The sequence below is a fragment of the Semicossyphus pulcher genome, unplaced genomic scaffold (genome assembly GCF_022749685.1).
Source record: "Semicossyphus pulcher isolate SPU_LCO1_2020_fin unplaced genomic scaffold, fSemPul1.0.p SCAF_19, whole genome shotgun sequence".
Lineage (NCBI taxonomy): Eukaryota > Metazoa > Chordata > Actinopteri > Labriformes > Labridae > Semicossyphus > Semicossyphus pulcher.
Window position 1 is genome coordinate 3,400,139 of NW_027211692.1, and position 18,158 is coordinate 3,418,296.

The 18,158-nt window shown below is 45.8% G+C and overlaps 1 protein-coding gene across 2 annotated transcripts in view; it reads left to right on the forward strand.

Annotated features, from left to right (window-relative positions):
• Window positions 1-11,130: 11,130 nt before the first annotated feature.
• Window positions 11,131-18,158, forward strand: part of slc8a2b (solute carrier family 8 member 2b) — a 145,684-nt gene continuing 138,656 nt past the window's right edge. For both annotated transcript variants that reach the window (XM_069668074.1, XM_069668076.1), the window contains exon 1: window positions 11,131-11,208. The gene's annotated coding sequence lies outside the window, so the exon portion shown is untranslated. The remainder of the gene's footprint in view (window positions 11,209-18,158) is intronic.

Here is an 18,158-nt window from a genome sequence, read left to right on the forward strand (position 1 = left end):
ATCCAAGGTGATCTCAGGTGTAACATTATGGAGCTTTCTTTGGCTGCTTTATTCTCCTGTCAAATCTGTCCTGTTTGTGCTGCGGCCACGGGGGTCGTATTAATTATCGTGAAGTTAGTGTGCTGATAGCATCCTTTATCACATCCTTTATCCCGCCCCGGGGTCCGTGGCAGAGACCATAAACGCACACGCAGGGACTTTTAAAGTCGTGGAGTTTATTCGAGGTAGCCGCTCACATGATCGCCAGCTCCACTCTGCTCCTTCATCTCACTCCCGATTACTTCTTTATTCTTTGTCCCGTTTCCATTTTTAGCCGGCCTGTGTGCATCAGACGAGCTTTATAAGTTCATGTGACAAATATGAATTCATGCACATGCACACGCACACGCACACGCACACACACACACACACACACACTGCTCTCATTACCGCTGCACCGTCTCCCTCTCTCCTCGTCTCTCTCGGTGCTGATGGTGATGACAGCGAGGTGCCAATACAGGTCTTGAGATTGATCGATGAACCCCATTTGTCAAACTGATACACACACACACACACACACACTCACACACTCACACACTCAACACACTTTGCAGTTCTGTCAATGCTCCCTCTCTCCTCCTCTCCTTCACTGTCTGCGCCTCCTCACGTTTCCATTCGCTCCACGTCTCCCTCCATGTTTGCTCTCTCCTCTTTACGCCCTGTTAATCAAATGTCCTCGCTCTCTGCAGCTTCGTTAAATCTCCTTTCTTCTCTCGAGGAACATTTTCAATTTTCACCTCCTCTCACGTCTCACTCACGTCTAAACTCTCCTTCCTCGTCTGCATCATCATCTCAAGCTTGTCTCTGCTCTGCCTCACCTTCTGTCGCCCCCTTTTTGTCTCAGCAGCACTGACCTCTGCTCCAGTATGTTTAAGGGACAGTTTGTCTGATTCTCAGCAGGGTAACACCGAAACTACTCATGAAACTGGGCCAGAAGAATCATGGTATCACTTTCTCTGACTCCTCTCTGCACAACTTTCTCAAACTTAAATCCCACTATATGTACACCCAACATTGACTGACTCCCCCTGAGCTGCCCTGATCCTGAGTCATAACAGCTTTTTGGAAACCCAAACACAACCACGGCCTAAAATCAATAAACCATTTTGCTTTGAAAAATCGGCAGTACGAACATTTTTCAGCCTCATGTCTGACTCAGAAAAACCTGATGAAATATTCTCCTTAAACTGTCCAGATTTCAACAGAGACAGCACACAGAGAATGTGTGCGCTTAATGAAACATGCTGAGGATTATTTTAGTTTACATTAGGGATGCACGATATTTGACACGTTATCGGTGTCTGCAGATTATGGCTTGAGAGTGACGCAGCGGCAGATACGTCATTTTTCTGCCAATAAAACAAAAAATTTAATTCTGCCTAAATGCTCTGATGTCCTAAAAAAGCTTGACGTGTGTGTGTGTGTGTGTGTGTGTGTGTGTGTGTGTGTGTGTGTGTGTGTGTGTGTGTGTGCGCGCACTGCCTCTGCAAAGTCGTCAACAACATACAAATAAAGACTAAAAACTCGAGCCAGTGAACAGAAGTTAAACAACTTTCACAACTCTTAACTAGCTAACAGTAAGCTCACATTCCTACATTTTACATGCCGAATATACACTCGCAGCCAAAGCCGACCCAAACAGAGAGTAACATAAACATCAGTGCAAAACTAACTGACATATTCATGGACACACACGATAAAAAGAGTCCGTCTGCGATCAATGATGTCTCTGTAGTAGCTGCAGTAAACGTCCGGGCATGTCTCCCTCACTGCTGTGTTTGGGGGGGATGATGCGTTCAGGTGCGCTCGGAACGTGAGTGATCAGACCTTTTGTACAACGCTTCTTCTGCAAGTGTGAAGAAGGGTGCAAGATGTCAGCGGTATGGCAGTTTTCGGCCTCTAGAATAAGAGAAGGCATGATATCAATTCCACTACAGGGGAGACTCGATGTTCTCTGTCATGAGGTAGCAAAAAACATGCGCCTAATGTATCGGTGTCGTAATCTGCAATAAGGGTTGGACAATATCAACATATCGGATATCGGCGAAAGATCCAATAGCGTGATCAGTGATCAGAATCCCTCCTGTCGAGTTGCAGCCTGTCTCACCTGAAGCTGGTCATGAGCTCGATCATGAGGCACGAATGAAAATCGTTTGTCTCAAGTCACCATTAAAAACTTGAATAATGCTGTTGTCCATATGAGTGCATGCTGTCTTGCAGAGTTGCATATTTTGCTGCACATTTTGACGTTTCCTCGCTATGTGAAGAGAAAACATAATTAAGTTTCCCTGAAAAAATCTTTGATGTTGCAAATAAGTGTTATTTTCCAGGAGACGGGGCTGGAATCTGACCAGCGATAGGTCGACCTGGTCAGGCCTGAGGGCCTCAAACACCTCATGACTTTAAAAGTTATTGTGCTGCTGCTGGACTCCTGAGGTGAGATGAAGGATGCAATCTGCAAACAAACTGCAGTACAATTAATAAAAGCCCTCCTGCACCAACAGGCACAGCATTAGAGTTTACGTAATGGATGGATGACTCAAACAAATGAGGCTTCGACTCAGGCTGCTGCACAAGATGTAAAAAAAAGAAGCATCAAGTGTGTCTGAATCAGCGAAGAGGCACCAACAGAAGTTGTGGTGCGGTCTGTGCTGGAACATGACTCAGGGATGCTCTGCCATCTCTCGCTCTGGTATCATTTTTAAATCCCTTTATGTCACCGTGGAGGTGATAATCCACAGAACCAATTTCAGCTTCATGTGTTAGAAAAGATTTGCATAAAAAACATGTCTTGTTCCAGCAGTATTATCATCTGTGTTTCTGCACATCCCATCCCCCTATTATCTGTTACTTTGTGTTCCCTGTATCCAAACCCTGCTGAACAGTTACATGTTAGCTCTCCACCAGCCTTCCTGCTCTGCCTGTCTGCCTGTCTGCCTGTCTGCCTGTCTGCCTGCCCTGCCTGTCTGCCTGCACCATCTGCCATTAGAAACTGGTTTATAAGAACAGCCTCCTCCTCTGTTTGTGCTCATAAAGCATCCAATGTTTCGAGCCAACACTTTTCTTTCCAACAATAAGAAATCTAACACATTGATCAAAATAAGAACAGTAATTATTTGATGCTAGTAAAGCTACATGCTGCTACTTTACTCTTCATCTGATTTATACCTCAGCAGGTCTACATATGTGCGCCTGTGTGTCCGAGCCTGCAGTGGAGCGGACATGATTTAGAGGCCTGTGGTGCAGATCGCTAACATGCCTGCAGCTCAGCTGGAAAAAACACAACGCCCAGATTTCCTGCTGATGAAGCAGCGAAGGACGAAGCGTCCGCAGCGAGCTTCATCTGCCGGCTCTCCTCTCTGAGCCACAGCAGGAAGGTCAGTCAAACGATTCCCGATAGCAGTTACTGATTTCTCTTTCTTTAACTTCCCCTTCACTGTCTCCTCTGCTCCTCCTGCCTCTCCGTCTGTTTACCAGCTGTACGTCTTTCTGTTCGTCTCTTTTGACTTTTTCATTTCTTTCTCTCTGTCTTGTTTCATTTCTTTCTTTCTGTCTTTGTCTTCACTTCCCTCTCTGTGTCTGTCGATCTCCCAATGTCTCCATCAGATCTCCAGCCGGCCGTGTCCCGCCCCCTCACAGGACGCTCGCTGGCAGGGCCACTTATTGCACTTTAATTTGTTTTCCCAGAGGTGTGTGTGTGTGTGTGTGTGTGTGTTTCAGTGTGTGTGTGTGTTTCAGTGTGTGTGCGGCTGAGAAACCATAAAGGGGAGAGCAGGCAGGCCCAGTGAGATGCAATAGGAGATGGCCTCACAGCATCTGAAGGCTGATTTAATTTAGATGTGATGCACCCTGCAGAGCTGTTTGTTGGTGGGAGTGAGGATGAGGATGTCTGGTTGCCCATTACAGGCGCTGTAGTTACACTGAGGGATGCTGGGATATTACAGCACTGTGATAGTGGAAGCTCCCGCTGCTGTGGGAGAGCTGCCACCATCTGTCGCTGGAGAACGTCGGACTGTGCAACATGTTTCTGTCTCTGAACATAACGAACAAATTACTGAGCAGCTCTCAGAAACAGCAGCCGGACACATGATGTGCCAAAGAGCTCAGCAGCTAACAGAAGAAAAGGAAGACTGTCACAAATCTAACAGTGTTGTTCATCAATAAACCTTTTAATCACACAGTGAGCAGATTATTTCAGCTGCACCACAAATCCATTGATGAAAACAGAGAAGACAAAAAGTGAAACAAAAAACTAAATCTCTGATCCTCAGTGAGAAGAAAGAAAAGACGTTAAAACTCTTAGTCAAAGTGATCAAACATGCTCTATCCTGCTGTTCACTCCTCCTGTCGATGTTCAAACTTTAGCAAAGATGGCCGATTTAATGCACGATGGAACAATGGAGGCTCGGTGAGAGAAACTATTCGTACCTTTACTTAAAATGCCGAACACAGTGAGTGAGTCGTCCTCTCAGAGGTTTGATGAAGTTTTAGAAAACCAGAGAAACACACTGAAAGAGAAGCCCAGAAGAAGAACGCTGCATTACTGAGGTGAAGGCCTTCCTGCATGCACAGTCAAACCTCTGCAGGTGATCCAGAACGCAGCAGCTCGACTGGTCAACCCAAAACTGTTAATATCCCTTCACTGGCTCCCAGTCGCCGCTCACATTAAATTCAAACCCTGTTGCTCGCTTACAAAACAGCAACAAAAATGTCTCCTGCCTACCTGAACGCCCTCATCCAGGTCTACACTCCGTCCCGCCCTCTACACTCTGCCAATGAAAGCGCCTGGTGCTCCCATCACAACAGGGCCCTAAGTCTCTAACTAGACTCTCCTCCTCAGTCGTCCCCCGGTGGTGGAACGAGCTACCAAACTCCATTCAGTCTGCGTCCCTTTCACCTTTAAGAAGAAGCTAAAGACCCAGCTCTTCATGAACACCTCTGACCTTAATAATATGATGTTGATGATGATATATATACACACACATATATATATATATATATATATATACACACACACATAAATAAATAAATACCGCCGTGTGCACGGCCTGTCAGCACCAGTGTCCGATCGCACTTGAAGCTGTTTGTTGGCTCTTCCTGACTCCGCCCCCTCCTGTCTCGATCGTTGCTTGTGTTGTATTAACTCTCAGATGTTCGTCGCTTTGGACAAGAGCGTCTGCTGCATGAAAGTGTAACACTGTAAACTGGACTGCTCTTACTTTCCAGTCTTGCTTCACTCGAGGCGCTTCTTATAGCCCTCCCATGCAAGGCCCACTACTGTTTGGATACAATCACACACATTCATACCTGATGACGAGGGAACAACTAGGGGTTCAGTATCTTGCCCAAGTGGAGTGGAGGGGCTGGGGATCAAACCCCTGACCTTCCGACTGGAAGTTGACCTGCTCTGCCTTTGAACCACAGCGGCCACAGGGAAGGTGTCTCGATTCCATGACCTCCTTATGATGACCTCTGTGGAGCCTGGGTGTGAGCCAGCTCCTGCAGATTCTTTCTCCACAACATCAGGAGGATACTTCCTTTCCTAAGCAAGATGGCGGCTTCAGTTCTTCTCCAGGCTTTAGACTGGCAGTAAACATAGACTCATTAGTTTGTGATCCCCTTTGAAGCCTGGAGTTTGGCATTTTTAACGTCGCCATCTTGTTTTTTGTGGAACTAGAACAGAGTGGATCCACATTGTAACATCTCTCTCCTGGTTCTTGTGTAAGCATTCCCTGCTCTATCGTCTGTTTATCTCCTCACACACATTTAGAATCCGATTTATCGTCTCCACAATGGATACAGAAGCAGAACGGAAAGGCGAGATTATTCAGCATCCTCTTTGAAACAGGAAGTGGTTTGATGCGACTAAATTTAGAAAACATCCAATCGTCCACCATTTTGTCTTTTATGAAGATGAATGTAATCGGATTTATTCCTGTTTTAATGTGCGACAGGCGGAAGGACTGCACTTGTAAGATGAAAGAGGAGATGCTTTCAAACACATATCTGCTTCATGCATTCAGGACGAACGTTTCTGTGTTTCTGCGCAGTGACAGATCGGAGAAGGCGCGGGGGGACACATGTTCAGTTCCTGCTCTTTGTTTTGGTTTTTTACAGCATGGATGAAGTTATTGTTTATATTTTTAACACAATTGCACCAAATATAATAAAGGATAAGAAGCCTCCCTCTTTATTTCACTGAGCAGTGAGAGACTTCATGTTGTCGGTCCCTCCGTTTAGTTTCAGCGGCGAGCAGACGTTGGACCATCGGGATGAAAAGAAGCATAATGAAGTCGTGATTTGCTGCCAGCCTCCGTCACAGGTACAGGTACAGTCAGCTGCTCTGCCTCTCAGAGTCCGTGTGTGGTTTGTGTTTGTTTTTATATTTGTGAGTGTTTGTTTGGAAAGTTCTCTCTGTGTCTCTTTGTGTCCTCGTCACTGTGCTGTCAGTGTGTGTGTGTACATGTGTGTGTGTGGCGGCAGTGGGATGTGAGGAGTGTGTTTGTCTACATTTGTGCTTGTGTTGTCAGGTGTCCATAAATCTGTGTGTTTGTTTATCTGTGAGCTCGTCTCTGCTCAGACCTCCTGCTGCTTCAGACGGCTGACAGAACAACACAGAAACGATGATACAGAGAGAGAGGGAGATAAAAAGATAGAAAGAGAACATGAAGGCTGTGGCCATTTGCTTAGGTTTGAATATCTCTGACACAGTTAAAAAACCAAATGAAGGAAAAGTCCCTGTGCTGTAAACAGGCCCAAAAAGGTGACCTTCAGTGCAGGGCTGATGAAACTGATGTCGGCAGTGAATGCTTTGTAAAAAGTAGAGCAGCTAACATAGACAACAAGGTCAGCAGCTCCTGGAGTTACATGTTCATGTTAACTTTACTTCTGCTCGTCAGGGCTGATGCTGATGGTTGTCTTCAGGAGAGGGAGCACATGACAGACGTGGGACGACTCAGGGAAGGACAAGGCATGACAGATAAGACTGCTCAGAAAGCGAATGTTTATTTTCTGCCTGAACACTTTAAAACTCAACGCCAGCGTTCTCAAACTAAAATGGAGTCATTTCTCGTCTTTAAGAGCTTTATAAACAGCGGTGTGAACACTGCGTTCTGCATCTTAAAACGGAATTCGTGTGGATGTAGCCTCGCACACTCGTCCTTTAAAGTGAAAATGAGGTAACACAATGGTGATCGAGCCTGTGGCCCGCTGATGAAAGCCTTTACATTTGCAGTATTACAGACTGGGTGTCTGGTGCGACTTTCGCCCAGTTAGTGACGCGTTTTCCATCAGCCAGCAGTGGTTGGTCTGCCAGAGAGGGTAGGCGGAGCTAAGCGGCTGCTTTTCCGCTCTCTGCAAGTGTTGCGAGTAAACAGTAATCTACTATGGCTGAACAAACAAAGAAAAGATGGATGACTACAGATACAACTTCAACAAGAAGTGAAAATCCAAAGAAGAAGAAACAAACTCGACGCTCAGATGAAGCAAACAGTCTGAAAAGGAAAGCGACCGTCAGCCAGGAAAATCAAGAGTTACAACCGGAGCCAACCGTGGACGTCACACATGCAGCACTGTCTGGATATCTGGGTACCGTTTATCGCCATAGCTGCCACCAAAGAGAACGAAAGTGAGATCTTCAACATTACAACTTTAAGTGATGGAAAAAAAAAGCTTTATAGGATATTATAGAGACAATGAATCCACATCACACTGCTGAGTCCTGAAACAGAACAACATGAAGTGATTCAGAGGAAAGCTGGTGGTCAGACGCTCACTGTGAGTGAAGATTCAAAATGACAACAGTCACATTTATCAGCATCAACAGCAACACCTTGTTTTGTTCAACTTTTGATTCGTGTCTGTCAAAACATGTTAAGAGTCTTAAAGGCTGAAAAACCATCTACAAATATAAAGACATGTTCTTAGCATGTAAATCAACCGTCAGTCGTTACAGCTCAGACACATCAGAGCGTCTCGCCTGCGTCTCATGCTTCAATACGTGCAGGTTGTGTCTTCACGCCTCCTCCCTGTGTCTCCGTCTGCTCCTCCTCTGTCTTCATATGATTTAATGGTAAACATGTTATTTATAGAGAATCTCAGCGCAGCGCTGCCGGCTCATTTACATAATCACAAGAACAGCATGATCGGCCGCGCTCACACGCTGCGACTCATGTGATACATCACATCACTTATCTGCATGCAGCAGGGGGGCGGCTGCTGCAGGCGAACACTGCTCGCACTGTACATGTGTGTACAATTAATTTATCATGGTGTATGTGTGTGTGTGTGTCTGTGTGTGTGTGTGAAGGAGATCCTGATTGGAGATATGCACTAATCATCTGACCCAAAGGCCAAAGGTCACTGACTCTGTGGTATAGACTCCAGGGCTTCTGTGTGTACGTGCATGTATTTATGTTCGTGTGCGAGCATGAATTTATGTTCGTGTGTATGTAAAGACGTCATTTTGGCAGTAAGATTGATGGTGCAGGCCTGAGGTCATTCAGGGGTCATTCAGGGGTCATTCTGTTCCCTCTCCTCTTTATGGTTCAGACTAAAAGCTGCATGACGACATTAACTGACAGATTTTTCTCCTCTCTTTACAGTTAATGTGAAAAAGCTCTTTAACATGCATTAGGTGATAATGTTTATATGGACTGGGGCCGATACATATCATACTTACTGTACATGTCAAACATGTGGCGTTTATAGCAGGAGCTGGTTTTCACTGTAGGTTTCAGGACGTGCAGACGCACTTTAAAAAGCAATTACACAAAGCATAAACATTAAACAGAATACGCATTAAACGTACCATAAAATGAGAGAATTCCTGACTAAAGTCATCCTGGCTTTACAGCCTCGTCTCTCTGCAGAAACAGCTTTTTCTTTCTCCTGCAGGAACTTTACTTTAACGAGTTTTAATGCTGATGCCTTTAAATGAGCTGCAAAAGCAAAGCAGAGAAGTTTGACTCCTCCTGTAGGCCACAGTTTTTTAGAGAGACTTGGTGACCTGGACTCGAGTCGACTCGAGTCACTGTTTTGATGACTTCCAACTTGATTTGACAAAAAATAAATGACTTGAGACTCGACTTGGACTTGAGGCACGATGACTCGGATGACCTGTGTGTGTTCATAAGTTTGAATGTTAGCTGTTAAATATAAAATTATAAAATTCAAAGTTTCTGTCAAACTATCAAGTATGCACGCAGCGCAAACTGGGAATCATGATTGGACGACTCAAAAAGTTCCCCGGTATGTGATTGTCATGACTGGATGACTGGCTGTCAGTCAAACTCCTCGCTATGGCAACTCGCAATATCACAGACCCCAGCTACCTGATGTTTTTGCCCAAAGAGAAGCCTCGTCAGTTTTACTTGTTACTACTCAATAAGGTCTCAGAGCAGCACAGATACAATTCACTGTCATACTTTGTGAACAGGTTATATAAATTGGCCAATAATATAATTATTAGACGAGCTGCTAACACCTTGTGTTTTCTCTTTATAAAGACCGGATACTACAGGTAAGAGGAAAAAAAGTGACTTGACTTGCCTTAACTAAGGACTCGACTTGGCTTGACTCGATATAACCTGTGACTTGACTTGCCAAAGAAAAAATGACTCGAGACTTGCTTGAGACTTAAGCAAAGATGACTTGATGACAACGCTGCTGCCTTGTTTGATTCTGACGAAGCGATTTACTACCTGCACAACGAAACAGACAAAATCCTTATTGACAATGTTCCCAGAACGTTTGACACTAAGTCTGTACAAAGATCCTCGTTTGGTTAATATAGTAAATCACTGCTGACTTGTGGTGTCACACAGTAGAGGTGGAAGCCCCTGATCTGCTCTACATGGAAGAAAACAATACTTTTAACTCAGTATTATAACAGATGTGCTTATTACAGCAGAAACAGCTTTTGTCTTAGTGTCTTATATACGAGGTGTATAAATCTGCCACACGGAGCAGACTGCACAGATTTACTGGACAAACCTGTCGGGTTGTGCTGAATAGAACTGAAAATAATTAATGAAAGTTAGCGCTGAAATTAAACCTTTCATGAGATGTTTAGGTCAGGTGTAAAGGTGTCATGAAGGGAAGGAGCGGCTGGTGTCTGAAGTGAGAGGAGGAGAGGAGGAGAGGAGGAGAGGAGGAGAGGAGGAGAGGAGGAGAGGAGGTGTGGGTGTCTCAGACAGACTGGATGAACTGTGTGAGGTAGATTTAGCTCCGCGTGTCTGAGTGGAGACGGACAGGCTGACTGATTGACTGACTGTATTTCCTGCCTGCTTGGTCAGCAGGCCTCAGAGACTCAAACGTCACACAGGCTAAGTAATTGGCTCTGCTCGATACTCTGATAGATGCCTCCTCCACTGCCCCCCCTTACCCCCCTCCAGCCCCCCTCTCTCCTTCTCTCTCCTCTCCTCCTCCCTCCTCCCTCCTCCTCTCCTCCTCTCCTCAGCTGTCACAGACCCTTTGACATCCACATCCAGACATTATAACACCCGACATATTATAATGAACATTGTGATGTTTAATATCAGATGATGGAGGGAGAACTGTCAGGACGGACTTTACAGTCCTTCATCAATTTTCAATCTCCTCTCCTCTCCTCTCCTCTCCTCTCCTCATCTTTTGACTCTTGATGCTCCTGTCCTTTCCTTCATCTTGCATCCTCTCCATCATTTCTCCTTTAATTCTCCTTCCTAATCTCTTCATTCCCTTCTCCTGTGCTGTCCCTTTGCCTTTTCCCATTGCCATTTGTCTCCCTTAATTTCATCCCTCCTTTCTTCTCCCTTGTCCCCTTCCCTTTCCTCCCCTCTCTTGTTCTTTATCCGTTCCACTTCTCTTTTTGTCTACTCTCATGCCTTTCATTCATCTCCTCTCATCTCCCATCCCAGGCGCATATCCCCTCTCCACATCTAACCATCCGCGCCCCCGAGGACAAACAGCTCTGCTCGGTACCCCGCCCGACTGCGCGCTGTGTGTGTGTGTATGTTCGTGTGGTGTGTGTCAGGGAGCGAGAGAGAGAGAAAGAGAGAGAGAGAGAGAGAGAGAGCAGCAGGGACGGAGCGGCGGAGCGCAGCAGCGAGGACACTTTCTCTCCGCTCTTTCACACTAACATCACATACTATGCTTCCTGCTTCACGCGCGGATCTTCACTAACAGAAGGTAAGAATTATCTCCTCTACAGTTCTGCTGGTTGTTTGTGTTCAGCGGTTGTTTGTGTGCCTGTTGGTTGCGCGCACCTGCTCTCGTGCGCTTCCATCGCCCCATGCGGGCATGCTGATCCCGGCGGAGTGAGACCATGTGGAGCTGCCTGTGGTGCAAAAACGGCACCACTCACCGAGTGTGTAGCCTGTGAACTGTGTCATAACCGATGTGTGCTAATCTGTGAGGACGAGCCAAAACAATCTCTTCGCTTTCACATAATCTGAGGGATGATTTCTGATTTACACGCCCCGGCATGATCCGGATCATGTCTCCTCCTCCCTGTGGCGCCTCTGTCTCCCCCTGAAGTTTTAGGAGCGTGAGTGAAATGCTAAGGATGTTGCGACGATTTTGTGAGATGCACACTGACTACAGTAAGCCTCCATCCAGAGTCCCTCCCCGCGTAATGAGCGTTACTTCCCCGCGTGGTCCCACGGGGAGCGCGTGCAGCCTGGGAGCGCTGGGAGTGTTGTGTTCGAGCGCGAGGATCATCAACACTAACACCTGACATTTGTGCTGGGTCTGCCTTTATTAATGCAGAGGGGAAAGTTCGTCTCCCAAAGCGTCACATTTCAGATTTTAATATAAAAACACGTTTTAGAGAAAGTTTAAACTGAAATCAAATCAAAGTTCTCATAAATGATGGATTTGTTTCCGGAGCTGCAGCATCAGCGGTGAAACAGCGTGGCTCGTACGGTAGTAATTCTCTGATCACACTGCGCCTCTTGGCTGCGGAGATCAGCGTCAAATCAGCACACATACGGACACATACGGCTTCCGGTTAAAATTTCAAAATAAAAGCATGTCTTTGAGCAGATTTTGGGAGTTAACAGAAAATGCACACCTTTGTGTAAAGACGAAACAAAAAAACACATCGTATGTATTCTCATTATAAACTGGTTTAACATAATTCTCCTTATAAATCACGAATGTACTGCCTATACGTTTTTATTTTGAAACTCCCATTGTCCATTTCCGGTTTCCTGCGGTCTGTCTCTGTCCAATTTGACGCATCAGACTGATTGACTCCGGTCAGGGTTTTTGCTGGTTGCACTCCGTTTGTTAAATGTCTTGCCGCTGCTGCTGAGCTCACCAGACTCAATGTTATATTTCCGCGTTTTAATCTCCCTTTGCTTTAAAAGACTCGGGGCTGCAGGCATCGTTACTTAATGTTGCGTAACTGTGCGCAAGAAGGACGGAGAGGCTCCGGTGTTGTAAGTGGAGGAAAATCGTTTATATCTGGGAATAATTCTACAACAACATATAAAGAAACGTGAAATGTGACCCGAAACGGCGTTTCATGTTTGTAGAGGCATTTACATGCAATCATTACATTTAGCCTACATCATCTTAATTTCTGAAATAATAATAATAATGGGTCAGTATAGTTATTAAAGTCATATAGTGTTTTAAGTTATATCATATTGTGTGCTGTGTCCTCATTATACTCCTTTCTGTCTTTTATTCGATACTTCAGCTCTGTAGCTTGAGGCACATCTGGGCAGCAGAGGGATGAACAGCCCATGATTATGAATGTAGAACAGTTTATGCATTCAGTCTGAACTCTGGCAGTAGTTCTAATGAGGCGGTGGATGATAACGGGCGGGCTGCAGCAGCATGCAGGCTGCAGAGAGGAGAGGAGTGGGGATCCTCCTCCTGTGCTCGGAAGCTGCAGTGGGACTTCCCTGGGCTTTTCCTTCCTTCCTTCCTCTCTCTCTCTCTCTCTCTCTCTCTCTCTCTCTCTCTCTCTCTCTCTCTCTCTCTCTCCCTGCCTCTCTCTCTCTCTCTCTCTCTCCCCTCTCTCTCCCTGCCTCCCTCTCTCTGTCTCTGCAGTTTTTCTGGGGCTTCCCTTGGTTTTTCTTGCACCAGCCCCCCGCCCAGCCCTTCCTCCATCCATCTCTCTGTCTGTGAGGCCGTACTACCCCCCTCCCTTCCTCCCTCAATGGCTCTATCCATTGCTCCATCTATCTTTGAGGGAAAAAGGCTGTAGGAAACAGATACAGCAGCAGCAGCAGCAGTAGTAGATGAACAGAGATGCTGCATGTGTAGGGATATTATTGAAAGTAAATGTCGTAAAGTACATAAAAAAAATAAGGGGGTTGTTTTAGGAATATTTGTACACGTTCAATCATTTTGTGCACCTCCTCTCAGGGTTTACAGTGTGTGCTTTGTCCTTTGTGTTTCCTTATACAGCACTTTTAACAGAGAAGATGAGAGTTTAGCCTCTCTGTCCTCTGATATTTGCTCTTACAGCTCTCTGCACAGCTCTGTACACCCCCCTGCACAGCTCAGTACAGCCCCCTGCACAGCTCCGTACAGCCCCCCGCACAGCCCCCTGCAAAGCTCAGTACAGCCCCCTGCACAGCTCCGTACAGCCCTCTGCACAACAGCCCCCTGCACAGCTCAGTACAGCCCCCTGCACAGCCCCCTGCACAGCTCCGGACAGCCCCCTGCACAGCCCTTGGCACAGCTCCGTACAGCCCCCTGCACAGTCCTCTGCACAACTCCGTACAGCCCCCTGCACAGCCCCCTGCACAGCTCCGTACAGCCCCCTGAACAGTCCCCTGCACAGCTCCGTACAGCCCCCTGCACAGCCCTCTGCACAGCTCCGTACAGCCCCCTGCACAGCTCCGTACAGCCCCCTGCACAACTCCACCAGCATGTTTGGCTCCTTCTGAGCTGCTCTACCTTGTATATTGGCTGATGGATTATTCATTACCGCTCCTCCTTCCTCTCTCTGTTTCCCTCTCTCTGCCTCTCCTCTTCCTCTTCCATTATCTCCCAGCTGTCTCTCTCTCTCTCACTCTTGCTTTTCCCATCTTCGCCTCCCTCTTCCTCCCCTGCCCTCCTCTTCCCTCCTCTCCTTCCTGCTCCCTCTGCGTCTCCTCCCGTCCTTTCATCTTCTACATTTTTCACTCTCTGTGTCGTATTTAATTTCACATCTACGAGGCATTTAGCAGATTCTCTTATCTGGAGCCACTTACACACAGCGAGGCATATGTTGCCCTGTTTTCTGCACCTTTTAACCTTTATTTACTCAGGGTGGGGGGTGTTGGGTGGGAGTGGGGGGGTGTTGTGCGGCTCTTTTATCTTCGCCCCTCCTCACACACTCGTACATTTACAAATCACACTTGGGAAAAGCTCGAGCACAACCACAGCCTGCTGTTAGCTGCTGAGCAGAGGGCTGTTACATAACATTATACTCTACATTATACATTACGCTCTGACTGCGCTGTGAGAGATGATGTGCTACATTAAAACATTATTGTGAGATTATGATTTAGCAGAAAACAATGTCTTCAAATGTTTTCCAGCAGTTTTCATGGCACATATTTCCTGTTTTTTTGTGTCAGTGCTTCTAATGGAAGACGACTTTGTGCCTGCAACACGGAAGCTACTTCACAGCTGCTTTATGTGGAGCTGGCTTCACGGCTTCTTGTTAGACACCTCGTCCTCTTTCACCATGAGAAGGCCGAAACCAGACGTCAGAGCTGGCGTTTTATTTTAGCCCAGATTGTGAAGCACAAGACTAAACATCTGGTGCCTAAACAAAAGCAAACAGTTGCAGTTTAGTTTGGTCGCTATCAAATAAAAGATTGTGGTTTTGTTTGAAGGATGATACATGAAGGAAACTATAAGAGAAGGATGTAAGGTGATGTAACTGAACCAGCCATCAGCCCATGAGCACCGACACTCTGTGGCTCTACTAACAACCCCACCACACTTACTGAAGGCTTTTGTATTTCAGGCATGAAATGTAGTTTCAGCTGAAAATATTAGTTTAAAATTTAAGTTGAAAAATGGAAATTCTTGTCCTTGCACACAAATATATATATATATATAAAGGTCTAACTATTTTGTGACTATGTGACAAACTGCTGTGAGATCGGGTCGCACCACCTGAAGTGGTGCAGAGTATGTTTGCAAGAGGTAAGGGATGCCTGAAAAGAGTTTCTAACTGAGTTAGTGATAAGATAAGATAAGATAAGAAATAATGAAATTCGCTTGTTACCACAGCCCAGAGTAAAGGACCGGGTCAAACAAGTGATGGATTAAAAAAAAACAAAAAAAGAGAATAAATACAATAATGATATTAATAATAATAAATATAAACACTATGCACACCTTTCACTTATTGTGGATGGTTAAGTCAGAAACACACACGGTGTGTGTCGTGGTGATCTGGTTGATGATAAGTAAAGTGACATGTTGCAGAATAAATAACAGCTGCACATGAGAAGTGACTGCACGGTATGCTGAGGTAATTAAAATGCAGAAGTAAATGTACCAAAGTATTTCACTATAATAATATGTTACAGTAGATATGCATAGATAGAAAACAAAGTAGCTTCCATATAGTGACCGATGGTCGAGTTACAGACAGTGATGCTGATGAATGACCTGCAGTCGCGCTCCTTCTTGCAAGCTGAGTGAAGCAGTCTGCTGCTGAAGGAGCTGCTGAAGGCCGCTGTAGAGCTGAAACGATCTGTTGATCAGTTAGTCACTGAGAAGAAAATGAATCTGCTCACCATGTGAGTCATTTTTAATCTTTGACTGCTGACTGAATTTTAAAGCACTGAAAAACTTCCCTGTTTGTCTTTAATTTTAATTAGCCCATTTTTAAAATAAGTCCACCTGGTAACATACGAGCATGAAGGATCAAACACCTCAGAGGGTGAACGGACCTGCACATTTCTCCAAACAGAATCATTTATCAGAGAGATTTGTGTAAAGAAAACACAGAGAGCAGAAATCATTCCTCCTGATGAAGGAACCATGATCCCCTCTGTCTCCTCCTCCCCCTCCTCTTCCCTCCTCTGTCTCCTCTGTCTGATTGCCCTCTTGAGATGCATTCAGGGATGTTTGGTACCTCCAGCCTCTCATCCACAGCCTCTTTCACAGTTTTTAATTATCCAAATGATGTGGCTGATTGGTGCAGAGTACGACTGCAGGAGTGTGAGCGGAGGCTTGTATAAACACAGACAGCTGGATGCATTATTTTATTTGGCAGGACAGACAGGCAGACGGGCAGACAGACGGGCAGACAGACAGTTCACATTTGGAGAGAAGAAGTCTGGAGCTTCATCACTTTGGAGATTTCACTGTAATCTGAAAACATGGCAGCGCTGCAGTGAGATGTATCACTTCTACAAGTCTGGCTGAAAGAGGATCAGTGCGATGTGAGATTCAGACGAGCAGCAAACAAATAAATGAGCAAACAGGCCGATCCGTTCCAAACAGGCACCTCCAGCTTCAGCGTGCAGGAAGGAAAATCAGGGAGATTAACGTCAGGACAGACAGACAGACAGACAGACAGACAGACAGGTAAATAGACAGACAGACAGCCTCTGCAGGGCTGATGTCTGATTAGATCCAGGAGATGGACTTAGAGAGAGGAAGACAGGCACGATGCAAAGGCCAGAGAGCAGATAAACAGAGAGAGGAGATATGAAGGGACACAAGAAGACGGCAAAGTCAAGACAGAAAGACGGATGGACAGAGATGTGGATGCTCCTCATATTCAACTGTTTCTTCTTGTCTTGACACCTGGTTCTGAGTTTACTCTAAAGACAGCCTTACACCAAACATTTCAAACACGTTCGTAGACAATGTTTCCAACGGCCGAATAAAATCACGACAGTTTTGCTCGAGTTGTAGCTCGGTTACATCTTCCCAAACATTTGGAGATATTTCTCAGTTGCTGTAAGTCGGTCTTTTCTTGTTCTGATAAAATCGAAGTTGTTTAATATTTTTAGTTTTGTCTCATGCGAACAGTGAAGATCGATGACTTTATGTTGTCAACAACCAATAGGTGCACTCTCTCCAGCTCCAAACAAAAGCCAACCAGATAGAGAGGAAACATGGAGGGGACTCCGGGACGCTGCTGCCACTGTGTCCTCACTGAATGTTATAGTTAGACGCTAGCTGTTAGCACGTGGTGTTAGCAGGATGCAGTTAGCTCTGGGGAGCCAGTGAAAGTTTGCAGTTAGGAGGACGCAAAGGCCTTACTCGTAGCTCCATTAGTCAATTTTCTACTTTTAAATTTCCACGAGGAGCATGATGGGAAATGAAGGAATGTAGTTGTAGTCTCGTAAATAACGACCCTATACGATACCCGGTCTATAAAAGATCTTACAGCCTGTTGCTAAAATGTCTTTGAATGCGAGAGGAGGTCCAGTTCAGAGTCTTTGGTATGCATGAAGGACAACAAGTCTTCACCATCGAGCTGTGATGAAGTCTCAGCTCTGTGAGTCCTTTGAGTGAAATATTCAGACTGCGCTCTCGACCGCCTGTTTGTGTCGCATCTTCTGTTATTGTTCTGAGCTTCACCAGATTACACAAGCATCAACCAGAGACATCACACACACACACACACACACACGCACGCACACACACACACACACACACACACACACACACACACACACACACACACAGGGCTGCTTCTGTGTACATAAACTAACTACAGGCTGTGTGTGTGTGTGTGTGTGTGTGTGTGTGTGTATAATATATTGTGTGTGTTGGGAGGAGAAGAACTGCAGTGGTCTCCTGCTGAGACTCAGCTCATCAGTTCTTCTGCTACAAAAATACACACTGATGTGTTGGAAACTGTGTGTGATCCAGGCAGTGGGGCGGACACACACACACACACACACACACACACACACAATGGAAAATGCATCATTCTTGTGAACTTTACAGCACTCATGCATTATGTGCTGGCCTCAGCTGCACGGTGAGTCTTTGTGTCTCCGAGAATGTCACTTCCTGCACCGAGTTGTGTAACGAGCAGCGAGACAGAGAGACGCTTCCATCGATGTCACCGTCCTCTATTTCCTCTCCTCTCTCTCTCTCTCCTCGCTCTCCTCTCTCTCCCCCCTCTCCCCTCTCCTCTCTCTCCTCTCTCTCTC